The sequence below is a fragment of the Alexandromys fortis genome, unplaced genomic scaffold (genome assembly GCF_014885135.2).
Source record: "Alexandromys fortis isolate MF-2015 unplaced genomic scaffold, M_Fortis_MF-2015_v1.1 scaffold_1, whole genome shotgun sequence".
Lineage (NCBI taxonomy): Eukaryota > Metazoa > Chordata > Mammalia > Rodentia > Cricetidae > Alexandromys > Alexandromys fortis.
The window spans coordinates 33,810,381-33,826,215 of NW_026067927.1; the positions used below are offsets into that span (position 1 = coordinate 33,810,381).

General features: G+C 50.6%; 1 protein-coding gene across 4 annotated transcripts in view; it reads left to right on the forward strand.

Moving 5' to 3' along the window:
• Positions 1 to 232: 232 nt before the first annotated feature.
• The window catches only part of Hrh2 (histamine receptor H2), a 37,779-nt gene continuing 22,176 nt past the window's right edge, over positions 233 to 15,835 (forward strand). For 3 of the 4 annotated variants that reach the window (XR_007592134.1, XM_050144457.1, XM_050144459.1), the window contains exon 1: positions 233 to 314. The gene's annotated coding sequence lies outside the window, so the exon portion shown is untranslated. Of the gene's footprint in view, positions 320 to 15,835 lie in introns of all 4 variants that reach the window. The other variant, XM_050144458.1, reaches the window with a different exon arrangement.

Consider the following 15,835-nt stretch of genomic DNA (forward strand, 5'->3'; position numbering starts at 1 on the left):
GAAAGGGGGGGAAAGAGAGAGGGGGGGGGCGGGGGNGAGGGAGGGGGAGGGAGAAGAGAGAGCAAAAGAGGGAGGGAAGGAGGAAAGAGAAGAGGAGGAGGGAGAGAGGAGGACAAATAGGGGAGAGGAGGGGATGAATATGTGAGAAAAATGCTAAGGGAAGGAGCGGCTTTCAGAATAAGGAGGAGCGAGTTGGGGGCGGGGACGAGGAAGTGGGTGTTAGGCACACGCCACCAGCTCCATCCTTGTCCCAGCCAGTGCAGGCGCGCGGACCTAAGCGACCCGGTGCTGGCAGCGCACAGCAGCAGCACCAGGTAAGGTAAGGTGGCCGCCGCCTCCCGGGAGACGTCTCCTCGGGAAGGGAACGTGGGTGGGTGACGCGATGACCAGGCTGTGGCGTGGAAGCTTTGGCTGCCTGCTCCAGGATCCTCGGGGTGCATTGTGACCCCGTGCCCAGTTTCGACCTCGGGCTGCGCTGCAAACAGCAGGCACCTGACCTTGAGCTAGCGCCTCTACCTCGGTTTCCTCCCTGTAATCCTCAAGGGTCATACCCACCACAAAGTGGGATTAAGAGCTAGGTTTGCAACCCCATCCCGCCAAGCGAGGGATTGTGGGGCAGCCTCAGACGCCCCCTACCCGCTAGGGTGGATTTGAAAGTCTACCTTCACCTTAAGGCTTGCTTTGTCCCTCAGCCTGGCGGTGGCGGTGGCGTTGCTCCCCTGATGTATATGTGGGAGCTTGGAGAGACTTTTGGATTGCTGAGCACCAGTGAGGCACCTGGGGCTGACGGGAAGGAGGCTCTCTAGTTTCTCAAGAACAGGTCGCCCTGCCTACATCCTCCTGAGATGCTGCCCCATAATGGGGAATGAAGACCCCCCCCCCCCCCTGCGCTCGACTGGGAGGGAGGGACTCCTCCACCAGGGACTTGTGGTAGCTGTTGTCTGGTAGAGGAAGTGGCCTTGACTCTGGCTTTGGCCTCTGGAGCAACCCAGTGACCTTGAGCCTGGAAGCCTCAGTTTCCCCACCTGACACTCATTCTGACAACAGGTTGATGCTGCTGATCCTATCCTGGCCCTGAGCATGAAATATGACCGTGAAAGGCATAGCTCAGGGCCTGGCACCTAGCATGTACCCCTGATCAGCTATGGTTCCCTGCTTGTTCCCTGTGTAGGGGGCAGAGTAGCTACACGCTAACTGGAGGTGGCTGATGACTGTCGGGTTCCCTTACCAAGCATTGCCTTTAAGGGTCAGGAAGGAAGGTCACTTCTCAGCGTCCCACAGAAAGCTGATCCCAGGCCGACTGCCTGTGCAGCTGACCCCTCTCTGTGCTGTATCACCCTGTCTGGGTATCACCTTGTCTGGGTATCACCCTGTCTGGGTATCACCCTGTCTGGGTCAACCTCCTCCCGGTTTTGTCTCAGCCTAGATGGTTTCCCCGGGTTCCGAAGCAGCCGCATTCCCTCTGTGCTGGACTAATAGCTAATTTGCAGTAACTGCATTGACTCAGATGTGTATTATTCAACTCCCATGAGATGAAGGATACATCAGAATTGGAGGGACAATGCCAGATTCCATCTGGCAAACACTCCTTTTAGAGACACTATCTCCTGAAGATCTGGGGACCCTTCCAGCTGCCATGTCCATGGGGAAAACAAACCCAGCTGTGGTCCCGCTCCACCAACGCCCCGAAGAAGTAAAAGCAGGATTAAGCTGCAATCTGAAGGATTTAGCTCATCCCTGGGAGGGAAAACATCCCTGATACTGGGGTAAGGGTCTTGGCAGGCCAAAAATATTCTTTGCCAAAAGTGTTTTAAGACAAGAGTACACTCACACGAAGTGACTGGGATGAGGAAAAAGACTATCAATCCTCAAGATAAGCACCCAAACTCAAGAGTGTCTCCACGGCCGAAGAGAGGGCTTGGCATGTCTTTATTGAAAACAGAGAGCTGGAAATGGATGGGAACAGCCTAACCCATTGCAGATACAGATGTGGCCCCAGGCTTGTGACAAAAGCTTGGGGAGAAGGGGGAAGGGAATCAAAAGGCGGTTAACAATGTTTGCCCAGGGTGACAGGGTTGTTCCTCAGGCTTTCCTGATTTTATGCAAGGAGCACATACTTCAGTCATCAGCACACAGGCTTCTGTGGCTTCCAGGGCTGTGGTCATGGGGAGAAACGGAGAGAGTGAACAGAGATGCATTTCCAGTGCGGTTCTGTGAATGGACACCCTGCCTCTGAGGCTTCCAGGTCCCCTGGAGCAGGTGTCCTTAGAAGCAGTTTGCCCGATTAAGTTTGTCACCATCTTTTTGTTCCCTATCTTTCATCTGACCCCCACCCGTTCCCAGTTCTCATATTTATCTCATTATGAGTTGCATAATACAGATCTGAGAATTCACTCCCCTGCTCAAAAATAGGTCCAAAGTCCTTAGACGGGAATGCATGGCTCTTCTGTGCTTCATTCTTATGGGTACGCACCTTCCCAGGGACCCCTGAAGGTGGAGGTTCTAGGACCTTTTCTCACCGGTCCTTGCACAAAGCTAGTGTGAGTGTTCTTGTCAGTGGCAGAAGGACACAGGCACATCTGTGTGGAAACCTGTCAATGTCACAGGCGGAGAAGGAATCATAATCACTAATGCCAACAGAACCTGGCACTTTGTGTGCTCCCCAACACATGAGTAACCATCCCACAGCCCTGTGAGAAGCAATGCCCTGGACCACGTAGGTTATAAAATGGCTCCTGAGTGACCACAAGGTGATAAGCTCTGCGCTAGAGTCCAGGGACCCAACACAAGGCACCTTCTCTACAGGCAATGCAGAGGGAGAATGGAAACAGGTGCCCTAAAATTGGAGAGCGTAGGAAACTGGAGACCTCAGGGGGAGATGCTCAAAAGATTCTGCAATAGTCTCCAGCAAAGAAGGAGGTACTGGCCAACAACCATGCTGCACTTCAGGGGACCTTGTTGACAACTGCAAGGCTTTGAATGTCATGATATCAGGAGGGATGCTCTGGCATCTAGCTGTAGAGACTAGGGACACTGTTGAGCAGTCCACAGCCCCTGTATACTCCTATATACTCCCAGCCCTGCAGCAAAGAATAGCCTTGCCTCAAATGTGGATGGTGCTGGGGTTCACAAACCCTAGGGTGGAAGAGATACATCCTAAGTGAGATCAGTATGTCCAAGATGTCTGCAGGTAGACACTAAGTGTTCTTGTGAGCTGGCCACTGCCATCCAGAACCTGCTCTGTGGCTGCCGGGCTCCCATGCTTCCCCTTCATGCCTCCAGAAACCAGGGTGGCCTTTTATTTAACTATAAAATTTTATACTAGAAAATCCACCCACTTAAACTGTACCAGTCAAGGGTTTAATAGAGCCGCTGGCTTTCGAAAGCACTCTAAACCTGACCCACACCCATCTTATAGGTTACTCGTATTGGTGGGTCCACAGTCACCAAATTTTAAAACCACTTTCACCATCACTGAAACAAACATTAGCCGTTCACCTTCCCCTTCACCCTTCAGCAGCACCCACCTCCACCCTTCAGCTGCTCATCTACTTTCTATCTCTGTAGACCTTTCTGTTCTGGACATCTCGGATAAATATTCTCACAGCATGGGACCTTTCGTGACTGGCTTCTTCTACCTTGGGAAATGTTTTCAAGGTCCATCCTGTTGGAGCATGTTGATGCACATGCTTGCATGCCTTTTTAGAGCTGACTAATATTCCACTGTATGGGAGCCCCTTTCTATTTACCAGTTGATGAGAAGAAGTTGGGTTGCTTCCACTCTAGGGCTGTTTTGGTCGGTCTTTCTGTGAGCACTTGGGTATAGGCCTTTTGGAAAGACGCATACTTTTCGTGGGGTGTGTACGTGGGAGCAGATGTACCCATTGACTTGAGTTCCCCCATCCGCTTGTGCCTTTTGTTCAGGATCTGTCCAAACATTCAGGTAAAGCTTCTCACCTCACTTCCTTACTTAGACCACACTACGAACTCCACAGATGTCTGTCTGCCTGGCAGCCTGTGACCTTGGCTGTGTCTCTGCTCTCTCTGCTGGCCTCAAAATGAGCTCTCTCCTTCTCCAACCTTGGCATGTTTTCTCTGTCCATGTTGCCCCAGGTGGAGCCCCATAGAGGCCCTTCCTGGCATCTCCACCTCCAGGCTAGCCCAGACTCCCCAGAACATCTCAAAATTTCCTTTAATCATTCGTTCCAACTTGATAAAATCTTGACGAACTGCCTCAGGTGTGACTCCACATTTCCTCCCTCTCTGAGATCCTGGGCAAGTAGATTTTCCTCTCTAGACCGCGGGTGACCAATCTGAAGAAACCACAGGGGCCTATCATTGGCTGATCTCAGAGGGGTTTTTCCAACTTAACCCTTGTTTGACAGTGTAGTGAGAAGGGTGTGGGCCTGGCCACAAGGAGAGAAAGCTAGCTAGGCCCATGATGGTCATGGATTGGAGCAAGCAGAAAGGCAAATTGCTACGAAACTCATGAGACCTTTCTCCTGGAGTATATGGGAACTTTGGCCTGGTTTCTGGACTCAGAAAACAGCAGAGGTGATCATAAATACTTCTAGCTCCAGAAACAAAAATGAATGCCATGGTCACTGCCAACTCTAAAATTACTCCTGATAGAATGGCCTCCAAACATCCAACCAGCACCTCTGAGCATCAGGGCTATCTGTTCTTTCACTGAGACATTCAGGAAACACTCGCTAGGCCTGCCATGTGTCCAGCCCTGAGCAGTTCACAAAAGACAGAGGCGGGTGAATGTGGCGCCTGCCCAAGGATGCCTGTTTAGCAGGGAAGACAGTGCTGAGGATGCCAAGGGACAGCACAGCCCTTCAACCAAGTGCAGCACCCACACTTGGAGAATCGAGCGCTCCCTCTTCAGAGGAAGTCACCTCCAAAGAGTTCCAAGACTGCCTTGGAGATGAGGGTGTGCAAGGAGTGTCGGGGTCTTTCAGGCAGAGACACAGAGGGTCCAGAGGCAAGGGGCTGCAGCGCTTCCGGGTGTTCTTAGGGCAGTTAGAACAGCTAGGCTTCATTTGATGTCCACAGGGGATGGGGTGGGAAAGGGTCGTACAGAAGTCCACAGAACGCAGGTCTTCTCTGCCGAGTGCACTGTGGGAGCCACGTGGAAGTCTAGGCTTTCAGTGATCAGGTTTGCTATCCCTTCAGGAAGCACAGAGGAAGGCAGGCTAGAGGAGGGTACAGACCTGGAGCCCACTGAGGATGCCCTGGCCCTCGATCCTTACAGCCAGAGAAGGGAATGGATTCAGAAGGAATGGGAGGTCAAATCACCAGGGCAGGTATGAGGGAAAGGGAAGGGAAGGGATGCAAGTGGAGAGAAAGAGCAGCAGGAATGAGCCAGGCTCCTGGGGTCTCGGCTGCCATGAAGGAGGCCCAGACTGATGGGAGGTGGCATCTGAGTCCAGAGTTCCCAGTGTCTGGAGATGGAGGATGAAGGAAGCCAGACAGGGTAGTTTAGACCCAGGCATCTGGGTGGCAGAGAAACAGGAATGAGAATGCAGAGAATAAAAGATGAATGAAGCCTTCTGGGAACCCGAAGAACAGACAGTATGCTGGGAAGTGGGTGGGGGGAAGGGGGACATGGACAGACAGACAGACGGATGGACGACTGAGGCCTCATCACAGCCAAGAGCAGGAGGCTCAGCTGCAGGGCTACTATGGGTGATTTCCAGAAGCAAAAATACTCATTACTCAGGAGAAAGCCTTCGGTTGGAGTCGGGTATCTCTCGCCTCGGCTCCCACGCCCAGAGTGGAGCATATGCTATCTTGCTACTCTAGCAGAAGATGTTAGTCCTCCCCACACTACTGCCAATGAATCTGTCCCGATCGGGAGCGAAACTCAAGCAATCATGACCTCTGAAAAGGCGTTTCAAAAAGGGAGGTGTAAAACAGGGAGCCTTCCAGACTCTGCAGGGCATAGGAGGACATGCAGCGACCACATGTCCAGGGGACTTCCACAGAATCCACAAGATGTTTGTTTGTTTGAATGAGCCAAATGTTTCATGTTTCCCCAGCAGATATTAATTGTGCAGAGCGGTGGGTTTTGTCAGAACTTTTCCTTGCATGTACTTGCTGTGTTTAGGTTATAGTCATACACCCATTACCCTCTCTCTGGTCCCTTCCCACTCTCACTAATCCCCTGGCTCTTTCCAACCAGGCTTTCTTCTGCTGTCACATCTGTGTTTGTGTGTGTGTGTGTGTGTGTGCGCACGCACAGGCACATGTGCACACATGCATGTGCATTTGCACACGTGTGTCTCAGTGGTTTTCACTGGAGTTGTTTAGAGGAGCGTGGGCAAAGGTTTGTTTATGTGGGGAGTTTGCCAGTGGCTATACCACTGAAGAAACTTTTCCTTCCTACCAAGCAACATTCACTGTGTGTGGGTTCTAGGAGATGTGGAGCCTTGAGACCCTTCCGTGATCGACTGTCAGTTAGGCTCAGTCCTGCCTCCATAGGTACCACAAGAGTGCAGGGGCTACATCATGCCTGGCTCAGTGCTCCATACCTCCCCCACGCTTCCCACCCCCTTCCTTGGGCTCTTGCATTCTTTCTGCCCTTTCTTCCAAGATGCGCCCCGAGCGTTGGGGTGCTGTAAACGTCTCCTTTGTGGTTGGATATTTATCAGTTGTTTATTTATCAACATTTTGAAGTTATGAGTCTCTGCAGTCAGGGCTAGCAAAGCTGACAGCAGCACTCGTGAACGGGCCTGGACGCAGCCGTGTAGAGGCATTTGGATGGGCTCATCATGTCCATTCAGCAAGATAAAGCAATTGCTTCTTCACTGGGGCCTGCACCTTCCCCAGCCACAGGCTTTTGGTGGGTTTCTAGTAATAGAAGTGAATTGCCTCCTGTAGAGTAGGCATCCAATCCAATCAAAAGTCTGCTAGTTCCCCTCATAGCTGTCTCGCCTCTGTTGCGCCTGGGGACTCCTCTTGTCTGGCTGGTTATATTGTTAGACGCAGGGTACACAGTTGAAAGGCAGCTGTTGACAGCTCTTCCCCGGCGGCCTGCATGGCCCCTTCCAACACTGAGGGCTAACACAGTGGGGAGGAAGTTTCCAGACTAATTCCAGGTCGGTTTCTCTGTGTCCTGCAACCAAGGCATATGCGAGTCACCGTTTTTAAAGGAGAGTTCACTGGAAATGAAGGCATCCTGTTTTATAGCCAAAAGGTTTGAATTCACATCCAGCATTCTAGCTTCTTCTGAAAACTGTAACGAGGTGGCTCTGGGCCCATAGCTGTTCAGTGGCCACCCCTCTGGACATGGCTCTACCCGTCCCCAACACACACAGTGGATGTTAAGGTACACAGCCCACGCACAGCCTATGTGGATCCTGTGGACAAGAGGATTTGATCAATCCTGAGCAGGGCTGATGAGGTTTCATCATGAAACCCGGAACATCATGTCCCTTTTCTGTTGTTTGTTTGGAGACAGGCTATCTAACCCAGTGTGGCCTCAAATTTGCAATTCTCTGGCCCAAGGCCTCCAAATATGGGAATTACAGGTAGACACCGCCATCCCTGAATTGGCAGGCAACTAAAAGCCTAAGACTTGTTTACGTCTTGAATTTTCCATTAGTATCTTCAGGCTGTGGATGATTGCAGAGAAGAAAACACAACAGATAAAAGGGCTCGCTACATTTTATTTAAATTTTCATTATATTCATATTATATATGTATTCATATTTTTACCCCAAAGGGGAACATGTATATGCTATCCTATATTGCATGCGCTGGTTTTTGTTTGCTAACATTAACTCTCAATAAAGAAAGAATGTAATAATTGGTATCAATAACACACACCCCCAAAAAACAGTTTTTACAATCAAATCTCTCTGGGCATTAGTATTTTGCGGTGTTCTCCCCTGCTTCACGTGGATAGGATAGAAATTCATAGAATCATTATATAATATTTGAATTCTGGTGACTTTTTAAAATCTAATTACAAGTATTTTCCCCCTTATTATTTGTAGTTTCCAGTATGTGGCAGTAGTAGGTGTAGCTTCTCTGATGCTTGACTCAACTACTCTTAAGTTCTAAGCATCAAAAATCACTTTTCACCAGTCAAGCCATTGTCAAGAGCACAGCCACTTCTGTGGCTAAGTGGGCATGTCCGGGAAGTCTGGCCCTTGGGGTTGGTAGAGCAGGAATGGCGGGGGGGAGGGGGGGAGAATAAGAGAGCTGCTAAGTGAGAGGGCGGGACAGGGTTCCAGAGGAGGAACAGCAGAACAGGGTAAATGCAGGGGAGAAGCTAGAGAAAGGCAGGCAGACATGTGGGCCAGGGATTGGCTTGTCTGTCAGCAACCCACAGCATTGATGCCCTGGTGTGAGTTCGGAGATACTGGGGCTTGAGATGCAGTTGCCTCCTGATCCCTTACAAGTCAGATGATGTGGTGGTTTGAATAGGAATGGACCCCCATAGGCTCATATATTTCAATGCTTAGTCATCAGGGAATGGTGCTATTTGATAAGGATTAGGAGGTGTGGTCTTGCTAGAGTAGGTGTGGCCTTGTTAGAGGAAGTGTGTCACTAGAGGTGGGGATTCGAGTATTTTAAACTAAAACAAACCAGGGGCCAGTGTGGAGATGCTCAGAGGAAGAGCTCTTCGCAAGGATTCCTGGGGGCTTAGGTTCCGTCCTGGCACCGTTGTTAGCAGAACAATTTCCCACTAGTGAATTCAGGCTTCGTTTCTATTCTACGAGCACATGTTACCTTTCCATTGCTACAGTCAACAGAATTACAGAAGGAACTTAGTTCCTTGTTATAATAACCAATCTACCTCCAAGTTTTCCTGACCAACTCCCCTGCTTCAGGGCCATGACTGTGTTCAAACCCATGCAACCCTAACAGGACCTTCTTAATATTCTCAAAAAGCCTCAGCACTCCCCCAGGGGAAGTGGACTCTTCTGCTCTTGGCCTGAGCCATAGAACCTCAAAGATGTCATGATCATCTAATTGGGTAGAGACTTTCTAAGCAGCCTCATTTTAACAAACTAAGGGAACTGCTACCTCAAAACGGCAAGCTCCAGCCTCTCAGAGACCAGGAAGTTGGCATTCCTGCCTGGTAAATCTGCTCCAAGTGACCCCCAGCATGAGGACAGACCAAAAGCTGACCACTAGGGATGTGGCCCTGGAATGTGTTCCAAAGGCATCAGCCAAGTGCAGTTAGCTAGAGGATGCCACAGAAGAGCCCGGCCTCCCGTAGACATGCTCAGGACACTTCCCTCGTCTTTCCACTGGGCAGACAGCATCCAGCACAAAGCCTGTCTTCACAAGTGAGGCCCGCCTCATGAGACTTCTTGAGGTCTGTTCTAGAAGTGTGTGCTTTTGCTCTTTGTAAACTAAAAATATTACGAAGCCAAGCCATGACAGTCAGACACTGACCCTAACTAGAAATCTAGATGTTTCTATTATATCTCCCGATTATAAAAATGGGCATTTAAAAAATTATGAGATTGTTTACGCCCAATAACACTCTTCAGCAGACTGAAATGCGTGTAAGCACTGGCTTACTTCTTTACATGAACATCAGCAAACTGAGGGTAATGTGTGTCACTGAAGGGGCTGGGGTCAATCAAAGAAAGCTAGCCCATCCATCCATGTGGAACACTGGACAGAGATTCCTGTACACTCAACGATCCCTGGGCTGTTTCCCGTCTTCAGTCTGGCAACAGATGATGCATAGGTCCCATGAGCCTTGCCCTTATCGCTGGCTTCCCTTCTTCTCCCTCACCCCATGGCCTCCCTGAGACCGGACTGCAGGGACCCCTTGACTGTTCACAGTGGAGGTCAGTCCACTGGCCAAAGACCTGCCACAAGAAAACTACAAAAATCTTGTCCTGGCTAGCTTTGCCAAACCCTGTCTGGGCACAGGCCTGTTACAGTGTTTCTTATTCCACCATGACTGAAAGGTGGTTTGACCAGAAGCCTCTGAGGATCTTTATCAGAAGAGCCACCAAGGGCTTATTAGGCTTATGAGCCCTGTGTGGGTTTGGTCTCCTCAGCAGATTGTAATCTTACAAATCTCCCTTGGCCCAATGTCTCAGGAAACTTCTCTCCACGTATTATGTATTTAGAGTCTGACTATGCCTTGCCCCCAGGATAGACTCCTAGCTCCACAATGATCCAGCCCTTCCCACTCACTTGGCCTCACCCCTCTCCCCCACGATTACTGCCACTGTTAGGAGGCTGTCACCAAAGTGACCCCTTCCAGCACGGGCTCCCCTTCCTCTCTGCTCTCTCCCTTCATTCTCCATCTTCCAACCCAAACACAGGCCCATCCAGTCTGCCCTGGCCCCATTCCCAGTCCACAAGCTGCTTTAGATAGACTTGTTTTAGTCGCTCGCTGCCTCTCTCCATCTGGTGACCTTGGCTGCCTTCACTTCCAGACAAGGTGGGACTTCAAATAGGCTTCTGTGACAGAGAAGCAGACAGTCGCCATGAGGCATGCCATCTGTGGGGGAGCCTCCATGTTCCTTACACAGCCCCGACTTCCACTTTCGTCCTCTCAGCCGAGTGTTGTGATATACTACTCAGAGACGGAAGCACAGCCTCAGAGAGGTCAGCGATTTTCCCAGCAACACAATGACGGCCCTGCTAAGCCAATATCCGACACACATCAGGCAGCTGCCTTCCCACAACATGGTGATGGTTCCCTGGGGAGGGTGAGCTAATCCCCCTGGTGCAGAGCAGGCAGCCCTGGGGACCACCGAAGATAGATTTGGGTCATCAGTGACATGCATATAACTAATGCCCAGATGTCATGTAAACTTTCCTTTGACCGTGGAGAAGACACCTGTCACATGCTACCATCCCCACTCTCCACCGCCTTTCCAAAGCAGACCAGTCACCCTCTGGTCTGCCCTCTGGGGCATCAACGGCATTGGCTGTGCATTTATTGTTAGGGTGACCTATGTGTGGGAGAGTGATTCTATCCATGCAGATGAAGATCAAAAAATTCCTTTTGCAAAAATATGTAACCAATTCAAGGGGGGAAAATGTCAGATAAAAATATAGATGTGATGTTTTGTAAATTTGGCTAAGATTGTGATTGGGGTAGAGGAGTGGAGGAGGCTTGAGAAACGGAGAGGGAGACAAGATGAATACAAGGTGAATTCCAAGGCTGATTCTTGACAGACATAAACAACTGTGTGACCTCCATCAAGGTAGCTGGTTTCTCTGTGTCATTTTGCAGAATGGGGTGACAGTGATATTCCACAGTTCTCCTACAGGCCTCACACTGAGGTAATGGGTGTGGAGAGACGGGGTGAAAAGGATGACCTAAGATAACCAACAGGGTGAATGTTCTTGGCAAGGGTTAGTTGTTTGCCTCTGATACCTCTAAAATGACCCAGCCGACTATAAAGCTTTTTCCTATACAACTAACCTGTACCTGGGGCAGAGAACAGAGAAGAAGGAAAGACCCGGTCCCTGGGGAGATGGTGGCAGAGGTGACGGTAGCAGTGACTGTGGTGATGACTGAGATGATGAGGGTGATGGCAGGTGGGAGTGGCATATCCATTTGGCAGGCTTGAAGGCTGTGCGGAACAGAGATGCAAGAACCTGAAAGATACAGAGTTCTGTAGCTCTGCCTGTAAGGAAGGACTTGGAGCCTCTCACGGACCTACAAAAAAAAATTGCAAATTCACGTCCATGCATACAAAGTTACAGATCAAAAATACAAGAGAGAAAAACACTAACTGCCAGTGGCACCTTCTAATCACACAGTCACACAGTGTTAGCCCTCTGGTCACAGCCACGATGTCCTTTCTGTGGAATGTGCATAAACTGCGATGCTTTGCAGCCCTGCCCCCCGGGGAATATCGTTCTCAACAGAAAGTGTGCGAGGCCCTGGACAGGTCTCTAAATGACTTATTGGAAAAAGTCTTGTAAGAAAGTTCTCTGTCATTAAAAGTATGTAAGGAGACCAAGATGGCTGTCTCTTGGGGGTAAAAGGGCCTTTGTGAATATTAGGGGGTGGCTGTGTTTGGATTCTATCCACAGCTCTTCTATTTTGTTATTTGGTAGACACATAATTCCTTCCTGCTTTCTTTTGTTCTTTCTTTCCTTCCTTCCTTCTTTTCTCCCTCCCTCCCTTCCTTCTCTTCATGTATATAAAGTAGGGAGAACCTCAAGTCATTCTAAGCTTGCCTACTCATTTTTCTACCAAAGAAACCGAGGGCATGAAACTTGTTAGATATAACCTAGACAATCAGAGTCACACCAGGACTTAACCTGGGAATCCAAATTTTCACTAGGTTACTCCCCTCACCCCAGTTCCTGCCCTGGGAGCTTTTGACCCCAAGGTGGTGGGGATTCGAGCTCCCAAAGCAGGGAGTCCTCTACTTTGCTTCCTTGAGAACCAAGGCAGAAGTTTGTCTTGGCTCAGCCTAGCCCCCGTTGATACACTCCTTCACCAGGCCTTCCCCACACCTGCATGCCAACCCTTGCTCAGGGTACACTTTGACCAAGATACTCCAATTCCTAATCTATAAAATAGATATGAGCAGTAGCTACAGAGCCGCAGTGGAGATTAAATGAGATCTCGTGTGTAATAGGAGCTAGAATGTTCCCTGGTACTTCAAAGTGCCTGATAAATGGGGCATTACTATGTGATGGTCATTCAAATCATATTTGGCCACTCTCCAGCTAACAACCGTTGATCTCCTATTGCCTGTCAGAGAGCAAGATAAAGGGGCTCTTAGATCTTACACTAACCAGAGCTCACACTCCTACAGGGAGTGGCAACAAACCAGGTGGGTGTAGGCAGGACGCTGAGGCAGGAGATTCTATCTCAAAAGAATTAAGTAATGCAAAATGTGCTATGTAAAAGGCCGGGTGGGGTGGTCATGGCAATGGCGGGGGGTCAGGTGGATCCCCCTTCAGAACTGATACCTGTGCTGAGCTACTGAATCCGTGCTGGCGGAGTATCACAGAGTTGGTGACACCAATAAAGAAGGTGGCAGCGAGAGAAGAGAAGACGGATACGGATTTTGGAGGCAGGACACATGGGGCTGGCTGGTGGTTGGGTGCTAGTGATGAAGGAGCATTTCATCCATCATACTAGAGAGGTCTCTGTGCCCCCAACATCCTGCTCTGAGCTGATGGGAACCTGACTGGGAGGCAGCAAGGCTCTTACCATCCTGGGCCAAGAGCAGCAGCTACAGGCCTTTGCCCCAAATTCCAGATGACATTCAGATATGCTCACCTTTCAGCCTGTGTGTAGCGGGGTGGAGGGCACGATGTTTGGAACAAGGTGACATAAGGAGAAACAAAAGCCAGTTCTCGTTTTAGGTTCATGTGGTCAGAAGACACAAAGTGTGGAATGAAAACCTCTGTACGGCTAGGCCTTCCCACTAAGCTACAGCCCTGGCGCGTCTTCCTTCGGTGATGGTAATGACCAAATGTCCCATCCACTATGGATGAGGAAGCAGCTGCTGATCTCACTATCCAAAAAAACTGAAAGGCTCCCATGGCCATGCTTTTCAGGAAGGAAGAAGCCCGAGCTGCAAACGCAGGCAGTCAGGCCAAGCGGCCTTTGTCTGTTGAAAAGCTAAATGCAGAGTGGCTAAAAATAGGGCCTGTGGAGGCAGGCAGATCTGGGCTCAAATCCTGACTTGCCTTCTTCCCGGTTTTGAGACTCTGGGCAAGTGCCACAACTCCTAAACTTTGCTTTCTGCCTTTGTCAAGTGGGGAGAATAAAAACCCCTCCCCTGACAAAACTGTGCAAAGATTAAATAGAACAGCGCACAGCCCCAGGCCAGCCATGAGGTAAACCCTGTGGGCTAAGCTAGTTCCCCAGGGGACCAGCCTCACAGACTGCTCAGGGAGACCTGGCATTCTGTGTGTCATCCACTTCCCAGATGGTCTTGAACTTGTTCTGAGAACCGTCACTGACACCCTGTTGCTGTCAGAAGACTAAACATCTAAACGCTCCATCCCTAGCTGCATTTGCCTCCCGACGACCAGCTGGGAAGACAGGCAGGCTCCGGACCTTGCAAGCAAGGCAGACACTGCCATTTCTACTCTAAGGGAACCCCTGGGGGACATGGCACAGTCACACACATGACCATCGGCTGTGAACCTCACGGAGGGAAGGAGAATGGCCCTGCGCTTAGGAGCCTGGAGGCAGTGGACTTCTTACAAGGCAGCCCTCTCCCTAACCTAGAGCCCTTAGCAACTCTGCCTCCACCCCCTCGTTCTGACACACACACCCTCACACATTCACTTACTCTGATACACACACTAAACATAACACTCGCACATACACACTCAGAGCTGCCCCCACCCCAGGGCTGGTTCCTCTGAGTCTCCTTACCTCTCTCAACCTTTACTGTCCACCCCTTGCTGTTCTGAGTTCCTGGAGAGCTGGGACCCGCCATGTCATTTCCATCTGTGTCCCTGGCCCCTGCCTCATTCTTCTGCATATGACGCTAAGTCCCAAGTCTCAGCTCAAGACGAACCTCCATGTCAGCATTTCCTGGCAGCCCCAAGAGGGCAGAGAGCACTCTTGAGAAGGCCTGACCTCATTTCAGTCACGACCCTCTAAGCCCAAGTCACCTTGCCAGTCACCATATGAGGTGGCTGCTCTGAGGCCTAGGTGACTCTGTTCTTCCACAAAGAATGAAAGTCATGGTGCTTCAGTAGCTACCTGCTTGCTGCATCCATTTAGGGCTGCTTCTTAGGAGCCGGTTCTGGGATGCTTCTAACCCTCTCCACCCGGGGTACATGGGACACTGGAGTAAATGGGCTGCCCTCTGGAGACCCAGTGACATCAGCGCCTGATCACCTATGGTGATGGCTAGGGGCATCATCAGTGCCTGCTCATGCAAACCCATCGGGGACCTCTGATAGGTGCAGGAAAACAAGGCCCAGGAGTCCTGCTCCTGCCTTCCCAGTTCGAGCCTCCTCTACCACTCTCCCTGTCCCCTGCTAGAAGCTTCCCACGCATCGTAGGTTAAAGAACACCATCTCCTACCTCAAGCTCTTTGGGGGTCTGCTCTCCATGTGGGATCTGCTTGCTCCCCATTTTCACTGCCACCTCCTTTCTTCCATGGCTCTCTCCACTCTCCCCTGTAGGGTACTTGGTACAATTGCTATTAAATCAGCAAGTCTAGCACAGTTTCCATGGTTCATCCCTGCGCCACACCCCGGCCTCCATGTCTGTTGTGCTTGCTGCTCTGTCCCAAGAGCCCAGCACAGGGTCTGCACCTGGAAGGCTTTCAGGAAATGGATGGCGCATGCGTGCTGTTGGATGGCGCATGCGTGCTGTTGGGCCCTGATGAAGGTGCCATTTGGCGTGGTGTTCACCTGGTGCAGTGCCGTTTGGCGTGGGATGTGCTCAGGGTTTCAGTTCCCTTATGCTCACCATTTTGGTACCCACCAACTGAAGAAGGAAGTAGTCATTCTGGGACACCTTTGTCCCTCTGAAGAGAGCACATCAGAAGCAGAACTCACATCCATCAGGGTCAGAGTCCCTGACTTCGGCACGCCTCTATTTCCCAGAATGCTTTTCTAGAATGAGAATCAGCCCACTTACGTCCCAGGAAGGATCCCCAGTGACCTCCATGTTCCTTACCTACTGTAAGTGATGTTGGAGATACACACCATTGAGCCTTAACTGACCCCCACCCCACCCCCACTCTCTGGCTTCCTGTAGCCAAGCCTGGCTTCCCACAAGGTCATGCTGGTGGTGAAAGCACATGTTTCACAGAAGGGAAAACTCTCCTTACCACAGAGGACATAGCACCGAGTCCAACTTCATCCAGTGGGACTGGTCCAGCCTGTCCCCCAGCCCATGTTTTCC